Source organism: Cherax quadricarinatus, chromosome 75 (assembly GCF_038502225.1).
Source record: "Cherax quadricarinatus isolate ZL_2023a chromosome 75, ASM3850222v1, whole genome shotgun sequence".
Lineage (NCBI taxonomy): Eukaryota > Metazoa > Arthropoda > Malacostraca > Decapoda > Parastacidae > Cherax > Cherax quadricarinatus.
In genome coordinates this window covers 3,830,756-3,840,498 of record NC_091366.1, presented here as the reverse complement: position 1 = coordinate 3,840,498, position 9,743 = coordinate 3,830,756, and the positions used below count along the sequence as shown (strand labels likewise).

General features: G+C 42.8%; 1 protein-coding gene across 1 annotated transcript in view; it reads left to right on the top strand.

Annotated features, from left to right (window-relative positions):
• The first annotated feature begins 3,309 nt into the window (after positions 1-3,309).
• The window catches only part of LOC128691907 (cadherin-87A-like), a 69,550-nt gene continuing 63,116 nt past the window's right edge, over positions 3,310-9,743 (top strand). The window contains exon 1 of the mRNA XM_053780882.2: positions 3,310-3,532. The gene's annotated coding sequence lies outside the window, so the exon portion shown is untranslated. The remainder of the gene's footprint in view (positions 3,533-9,743) is intronic.

Sequence of the window (9,743 nt, the reverse complement as noted above, 5' to 3'; positions counted from 1 at the left end):
AGGAAAAGGATGGGAGTGAGTATTATATCTTGTGGAACAGCTTTTCACTGTATCCGCCAATGACTCGACTCTAATTACTCTTTGTGTCCTACTTGTCAGGAAGTTATAGATCCATCTACCTACTTTTCCTATTATTCCTTTATCGCTCATTTTGTGCACCATTACACCATGATCACACTTGTCGAAGGCTTTTGCAAGTCTGTGTATACTACATCCACATTTTGCTTGTCCTTCAGTGCATCAAAGACCATGTCATAGTGGTCCAGTTGTTGTGAGAAGCAGCAATGACCTGGTCTAAATCAACGCTGTCCTGGGTTGTGCAATTATTGGGTATCCAAGTGGTTGGCGATCTTGCTTCTTAGAACCCCTTCAAAGATTTTTATGATGTGGGACAGTAGTACTATCGGCCTGTAATTCTTTGCAATTGCTTTACTGCCACTTTTGTGAAGTGGGGCTATATCTGTTGTTTTTAGTGGCTGTGGGATGACCCCTTGTCTATGCCCTCTCTCCACAGAATATTTAATGCACGTGAACGGGGTTTCTTGTAGTTCTTGATGAACACGGAGTTCCACGAGTCTGGGCCTGGGGCAGAGTGCATGGGCATGTCATTCATTGTTTATCTAGTCCTGTGGTGTTAGGATTATACCAGAATTTCTCGAATTGACCAAATTTTGAGTCTCGGTCATTAAAACAAAAACTCAGATTGCTGACCCATAGTCTGATTAACGGCTCACTTAACACTGGAGTTTACCTGGAGAGAGCTCCGGGGGTCAACGCCCCCGCGGCCCGGTCTGTGACCAGGCCTCCTGGTGGATCAGAGCCTGATCAACCAGGCTGTTGCTGCTGGCTGCACGCAAACCAACGTACGAGCCACAGCCCGGCTGGTCAGGAACCGACTTTAGGTGCTTGTCCAGTGCCAGCTTGAAGACTGCCAGGGGTCTGTTGGTAATCCCCCTTATGTATGCTGGGAGGCAGTTGAACAGTCTCGGGCCCCTGACACTTATTGTATGGTCTCTTAACGTGCTAGTGACACCCCTGCTTTTCATTGGGGGATGTTGCATCGTCTGCCAAGTCTTTTGCTTTCGAAGTGAGTGATTTTCGTGTGCAAGTTCGGTACTAGTCCCTCTAGGATTTTCCAGGTGTATATAATCATGTATCTCTCCCGCCTGCGTTCCAGGGAATACAGGTTCAGGAACCTCAAGCGCTCCCAGTAATTGAGGTGTTTTATCTCCGTTATGCGCTCCGTGAAGGTTCTCTGTACATTTTCTAGGTCAGCAATTTCACCTGCCTTGAAAGGTGCTGTTAGAGTGCAGCAATATTCCAGCCTAGATAGAACAAGTGACCTGAAAAGTGTCATCATGGGCTTGGCATCCCTAGTTTTGAAGGTGTGTCATATTGGGACCTCATGCTAGTATCTCAGTGTATATATGTATGTATATATATACACTGTATATACATACTTGTCTATTTAATTAAATAGGTTTAAATAGTCTCTTAGCCTTGATAAAAGGTGCCTAGTCCCTTAGTCTCACTGTTTTACTTAGCTGTGTAGGCGAAACGTTTCTGGCAATCAAGATACCTGTGTTGTACATGTGTCTTACCAAGTAAAATTAACAGTTCTAGGAAGGCTAGAGAAAGGGCATTGCTTTTTATATATAAAATTTGGCTGCATTACATTGCATAGTTACCCTGATCTATGCATGGGACAAAAGCTAACCTTAGATACAGGTACACATAAGTATAGTTATACAAATTTGGGTGACTACATTTATCATACATACCAACATATGTGTAAATTACCTATGATAACCCCCCTCCCCCCAAAAAAAGTCAAATTGAAAAGACAAAACAGCGTCAGCCTACATTATAGCAACATATTGCTTAATAATAATAATAACAATAATAATAATAATAATAATAATAATAATAATAATAATAATAATAATAATAATAATAATAATAATAATAATAATAATAATAATATCATTATTTACTACCAGTAATAACAAAAAAGGCACAATACCGTGACTGGAACGAAACACAAATAACCCGCACATAAAAGAGAGAAGCTTACGACGACGTTTCGGTCCGACTTGGACCATTGACAAAGTCACCAGTACATGTACAAGGTATACATACCATAGCTGACATCAGTGACATACTACTATATAGAAAGTCACTTGTTATGCTGAGCATTTCCCGCAAATTAGGTCAGTTTTGTCCCAGGATGCGACCCACACCAGTCCACTAACACCCAGGATGCGACCCACACCAGTCCACTAACACCCAGGATGCGACCCACACCAGTCCACTAACACCCAGGATGCGACCCACACCAGTCCACTAACACCCAGGATGCGACCCACACCAGTCCACTAACACCCAGGATGCGACCCACACCAGTCCACTAACACCCAGGATGCGACCCACACCAGTCCACTAACACCCAGGATGCGACCCACACCAGCCCACTAACACCCAGGTACCTATTTTACTGATGAGTGAACATAGACAACAGGTGTAAAGAAACACGCCCAATGTTTCTACCCTGGCTGGGAATCGAACCCGAACCGTCGCCGTGTGAAGCGAGAGCTTTAGCCAACAGACCACCAGAGTTTAAGTGAAGCTTTATCAGGTTATAAATTTACTAAAGTTCCCTTTGAGCAAAACGCTATTATAAAAATCCTTACTGTCTTATGTGTTGATTTATACATATGTCAGATCATCGCCTCTTCCACCTGTCCGAACTCCGCCAGGGAGGTTCCTTGATACTGATGAAGGGTTATTGATGCTAGAAATTTGACTTGTTCTTCCGTTTCTTGGATCGAACCTGACAGTCTCCCATTCCCACATGAGCTGTATGATCTCTACGGGTTTAGCGTTTCCTCCTGAAGGGAAGTATTGAGGGCCAGGCGGCCCAGCAATATAGTATATAACGGGAGGTTGGGTGGGGAGTATGGTAAAGAAGGAGGATGGGGGGGGGAGATAATGGGCGTAAAGAATGGAGGTGAATGGGAGGGGAGGTAAGGGGGGCTAAAAGCAGGTAGGAGAAAAACCGCTAGAGGGGTGAAAATTCCAGTGGGTCGCCTTTAATCCAACACACACCCCAAAAACTCCAAATCTGCCTCCTGAAAACCACCCATATTTATCATTATTTGTTTCACGAACTACTGATATAACTTTTTTAATACACTGTGACCAAGAAAATGGAATTAATAGCTGTTTTATGAAGGCGGAAGAGAAGATCCTCGTGCATCTGGGAACAGTAATGTCTTAAGAGCTCGTGTTCAGTGGAGGACCCAGAGGGACGCCGTGAGGAGATCCCCTCTCTTCTCTCTCATTTACCTGCTTTATTATGCTTTAAAAACGTCCTAACGATAGATCATATAGTGGATACTTCATTAATAAGTGTATAGAATGGCTGAATTGCCCGGAAATAAGTCAAATAAGTGTGTGTGATTAAATTATGTGGTGCCCACGGAGTTTCCAGCAGTATCCTGTTGCACCTTTCTCCATCAGCTGATTCATACAGGTAAAATATCCAAATTAATACTTGGTGAGGGTATTATTGAAATATTATAATCATATATAGAGCTGAAACATTATAATTTTACTAAGAAAACAATGATTTACTTATAGATATAGCCTAGGACCTAATAACCTGATTTTTTAAATATAGGACACCAAGAAAAACAGGTGAATGGCGGACAATATATATTAAATTCATCACGAACCTCTATTTCCACTTATTGTTAAGACATGTTAAAAAAAAGGAACCAAAAGTATTTGTCTGTTGACACGGGGAGGATATATTGGGTGTTAATAATTGCAGGAAGAATGTATGGTGATAGAGATGAATGACTGGCCAGTGGTTCAGGATAGTCGAGTCCTGTCAACTGGGCTCTTGTTCCATGGATGTGGAGTTACCCTTCCCTTATACCCTCTCAAGGAAGGTTCCTTGATGCTGGTGATGGGCTCTTGATCTAGGGAATTGGATCTGTGCTCCAATTCCCTGAATTAATCCTGAATACCTTCCACATCCCCCACACACACAGGCACTGTATAATCCCTACGGGCTTAGCGCTTCCCCTTGATTATAATTAACCTAGACTTTTTAGTTCCTTACTGACAGGCTCTACTGGATGACTATCTCTAGATGTATTGAATTTACGAATTTTGTTTCTTGCATGTGCCTCAAATAAATTTTTTGTTTTCCATACTGATATTGTAAATTTCCTGTAATAAAACATTGTTATGCATAACAGGAAGCCATTAGCATGAGATGCATTGTATATTTTACTTTGAAAAAGTTTGTATTATACTAAAATTTACTATTATTATTATTATAATCAAGGGGGAAGCGCTAAACCCGTAGGATTGTACAGCGCCTGTGGGGGGGGAATGGAAGGTACTTAGGGTTAATTCAGGGAATTGGAGCACAGATCCAGTTCCCTAGATCAAGAGCCCCTCACCAGCATCAAGGTACCTTCCTTGAGGGGTATAAGGGAAGGGTAACTCCACATCCATGGAACAAGAGCCCAGTTGACAGGACTCGACTATCCTGAACCACTGGCCAGTCATTCAATTATATTTGTTTTAACATTAAGACAAATATGGAGAGAATTATTATATTCACGAGAAAGTGCTCAGCTTATACTGCTTGCCCCTCAAGGGAGGTTCCTTGACGCTGGTCAGGGGCTCTTGATCTAGGGAACTGGATCTGTGCTCCAGTACTCTGAATTAAGCCTAAATACCTTCCATCCCCCCCCATATGCGCTGTATAATCCTACGACAGACACTTAAGTCAGTACCTAACCAACCAGACTGTGGTTCGTATGTCAGCTTGCATGCAACCAGCAGTAACAGACTGGTTGATCAGACCCTGATCCACCATGAGGCCTGGTCTCAGACCAAGCCGCGGGGGCGTTGACCCCGCGAAACCCTCTCCAGGTAAACGGGTTTAGCGGAATGAGAGGAAAGCAGATTTGATCAAAGGGAAGGAAGGGGTAACTCCAATACCATGAATCAAGAGCACATCGAGGTATTTTTTTCCTTGAAGACTATGGAGGAAGAGAAGTATAGGTCATTCATTACAGGCTGAAGTTTAATTACTGTAGGTTCTTGCCTGGAATTTTAATGATAGGTCTTAGAGGATGATAAGATTTCGTTCGGATTTTTAACCCCGGAGGGTCAGCCACCCAGGATAATCCAAGAAAGTCAGTGCGTCATCGAGGACTGTCTAACTTATTTCCATTGGGGTCCTTAATCTTGTCCCCCAGGATGCGACCCACACCAGACTAACACCCAGGTACCTATTTGCTACTAGGTGAACAGGACAACAGGTGTAAGGAAACGTGTCGAAATATTTCCACTCGCCGAGAATCGAACCCGGGCCCTCCGTGTGTGAAGCGGGAGCTTTAGCCACCAGGCCACCGGGTGGTGCATTCACTATTTATTTATATATTTTGTGTTTGAGTTAATCTCTTGAATGCGGCTTTTGCTAGGAGGAAATATGTCTTAGAGATTTCACTAGATGAATTGGTGGTAAAACCTCTCGCTTCACACGGTGAGGATTCGGGTTCGATTTCCGGCGAGGGGGTGGAAGCATTGGACGTGTTACCTTACACCGGTTGTCTATGTTCACCCATCAGTAAAATAGGCACCTGGGTGTTAGTGGACTGGTGTGGGTCGCATCCTGGGTGTTAGTGGACTGGTGTGGGTCGCATCCTGGGACAAAACTGACCTAATTTGTGGGAAATGCTCAGCATAACAAGTGACTTTCTATATAGTAGTATGTCACTGATGTCAGCTATGGTCTGTATACCTTGTACATGTACTGGTACTAAATAAAGGTATTATATATGTTTTACACCCCATACCCATTATGGGTATGGGGTATGGCACATAATGGGTGGTTTTATGGTCAAAAGCATCAAGGATCTGGCCCACTTCGTGTTCGGATTTGCGTGTTTAAAATCATATGGGCCGAATATAAGGACATGATACATAATATATAGCTTTATATATAATTTGTCCATATAATTATATTTGTATTATGATTGTGAATTTACAGTTAATTGTTTTTTGTGTCGAGATTTCCTTGGCCAGTATCAGGATGACCCTCAAAGCTCAGCCTAACGGGATAGATGTTTGTCTGTGTCTCTGTATCTGTCTGTGTCTCTGTCTCTGTATCTGTCTGTATCTGTGTCTCTGTATCTGTCTGTATCTGTGTCTCTGTATCTGTCTGTCTCTGTATCTGTCTGTATCTCTGTATCTGTCTGTATCTGTCTCTGTATCTGTCTGTATCTGTATCTGTCTCTGTGTCTCTGTATCTGTCTGTGTCTCTGTATCTATCTGTATCTGTCTGTATCTGTATGTGTCTGTATCTGTCTGTGTCTCTATATATATCTGTATCTGTCTGTGTCTCTGTATCTATCTGTATCTGTCTGTGTATCTGTATCTGTCTGTGTATCTGTATCTGTCTGTGTCTCTGTATCTGTCTGTGTGTCTGTATCTGTCTGTGTATCTGTATCTGTCTGTGTCTCTGTATCTATCTGTATCTGTCTCTGTATCTGTCTGTGTATCTGTCTGTCTCTATCTGTCTGTATCTGCCTATATCTGTCTATCTGTATCTGTCTGTCTGTCTGTCTCTTACTAAACTGAACCAGTAAGGACAATACATATTAATATTTTGCATGCATAAACCACCTTGTCTTAAGAAAGTGTCCTTCACATTATTGCTTCACCAACAGTCTGACTGATCAGGGACTAAGAAGCGATTACCTAACCAGAATAATTTGTTTAATAAAGGCAACAGGCCTCAAACTCATTGTGTTTCTGGATAGATAACTGATGCATAAATCAAAATTATGTAAGAATAAGTTATGCTTGGTCACACAAGGCACTGAAGGGGTAGTTAGACTCCATTAGCATATCTTATAGTAACTTCTTTACGTTTAAAGCCTATAGACTGCATGTGAGGTCATTAAGGCTAAATTATCTACTGTATATATACTTAATGCTTTAATTTCCCTAAAACAGGGATTAAACTTAGCTCAGTGTATATACATTAAGTTACATCGACACCATGCCCAGCCCTTCTAGGGTAGGGTAGGTGCCTGAGCCCGAGCCTTTAGCTCACAAGACTGTCATTCCCATTAGCCCCCTTGGGGCGGGGATGGCAGACCAGAGAGGCCTAGCTTGTGGCTAGGCCTGGGGACACTTGGTCCCAAAGATTAGGAGGTACTTGTACCTCCTCCCATAGGAGACTTAGGTCTCAGACACTCCCTAAAGAGGGAGCCAAGGCCGGGCCATCACTTGGAAAAGGCCCGGGCCGGGAGAATACCGGCTAATCTTTAATAATAATAAAACATTAAGTTACACACATACCTCAGTGTACATAACATGTGCTGATTATATGTAATTTTTTTCCCACTGGTAGCAGGCCTATTGGCCCATGTCTCACAAAAATCGCAATTATTAATATTATTATTATAATAAAAAAGAAGCGCTAAGCCACAAGGGCTATACAGCACAAAAATCGCAGTAACATGATTGTAAACAAACCACACCACGGGTTCTAACCCCACCCGTGGTATGGTTTCTATTGGCCCATGCTAGGCAGGTCTAATTCACACCCAACATTTACTCAAAGGTACCTAGTTCTTGCCTCAGTGACTCTACAACAAGTACCAAACCAGTATTTCCTTATAACCTTTCTAAATATAAATTTTTCCAACCTAAATCCACTAAATTATTTAAGAAAACTTTCATTATTGATACTTAAATATCTCATAATTAAAATAATTATATCATTTGACATGTGTGACTGTTGCATATATATTTAATTATTTATTTATATTCAGCTCTGAATATATTATTTTTTTTAGCATAGTTTGATATATGGTAATCTTCCAGTCGTCTATATACCTGACTTCCTATATAATCCTACGAGTTTAGCGCTCCCCCATGATTATAATGCCTGTCTTTTACTGGGTTAATCTATGATAATTTCTCTTGTTAGGCAAGACACATATGCAACAGTTAGGTATCTTTATTATGAAACGTTTCGCCTACACAGTAGGCTTCTTCAGTCAAGTACTTGACTGAAGAAGCCTACTGTGTAGGCGAAACGTTTCATAATAAAGATACCTAACTGTTGCATATGTGTCTTGCCTAACAACCTGTCGGTATTTTATACCATTTTAATGTTCAATAATTTCTCTTTAAATACGCCGAAGTTATATTTTAAAGTTATAACTTCTTAGATACACATTAAGACGCCTTTTTCTTCGCTAGAATTTCGTGAAGAAGGTTACGGTGTATATAACGCTAGTTAGGTCTTGGCTTCCGGTCCAGCGGGTTACGGTCAGCGACCACCGTAACTACGACCCTTCCAGCGGGTTACGGTCAGCGACCACCGTAACTACGACCCTTCCAGCAGGTTACGGTCAGCGACCACTGTAACTACGACCCTTCCAGCGGGTTACGGTCAGCGACCACCGTAACTACGACCCTTCCAGCGGGTTACGGTCAGCGACCACCGTAACTACGACCCTTCCAGCGGGTTATGGTCAGCGACCACCGTAACTACGACCCTTCCAGCGGGTTACGGTCAGCGACCACCGTAACTACGACCCTTCCAGCGGGTTACGGTCAGCGACCACCGTAACTACGACCCTTCCAGCGGGTTACGGTCAGCGACCACTGTAGCTACGACCCTTCCAGTGGGTTGCGGTCAGCGACCACCGTAACTACGACCCTTCCAGCGGGTTACGGTCAGCGACCACCGTAACTACGACCCTTCCAGCGGGTTACGGTCAGCGACCACTGTAACTACGACCCTTCCAGCGGGTTACGGTCAGCGACCACCGTAACTACGACCCTTCCAGCGGGTTACGGTCAGCGACCACCGTAACTGCGACCCTTCCAGCAGGTTACGGTCAGCGACCACTGTAACTACGACCCTTCCAGCGGGTTGCGGTCAGCGACCACCGTAACTACGACCCTTCCAGCGGGTTACGGTCAGCGACCACAGTAACTACGACCCTTCCAGCGGGTTACGGTCAGCGACCACCGTAACTACGACCCTTCCAGCAGGTTACGGTCAGCGACCACCGTAACTACGACCCTTCCAGCGGGTTAGGGTCAGCGACCACCGTAACTACGACCCTTCCAGCGGGTTAGTAAGTAAGTAAGTAAGTAAGTAAGTAAATTTATTCAGGTATACACAATACAGTTACATAGAATTATCATACATAGCAGCATATGTGTAGAGAACCTAGGATAACCCAAAAAAGTCAGACAGAGTGACTTATTTCCATTGGGGTCCTTTTACCTTATTATTATAATATAAAGGTTATAATATTTTCTTATTATTCTATAATGAAGATAACATCTTATTATCATACTAAAAAGACTATCTACTACACGAGGGTCATTAAGACTATCTACAATACGAGGGTCATTAAGACTATCTACTACCCGAGGGTCATTACGACTATCTACAATACGAGGGTCATTACTAGGGATAAGGTAAAATTTACACGCATTTTAGCTAAAAAATAGAAAATCATTCCCCTCCCTTTCTGTTGCTTCATTCATCAGACACTTTTTGGCAGTCTTCTTCAACTGGTTCAAGCTATGACTGGCCTTGACATTTGTGGGTAGTCTGTTCCATTCCTTTATTGCTGTACAATAAAAGGTGTTTGAAGCCTGGCCACTGACTGTGGGTACTACAAAGT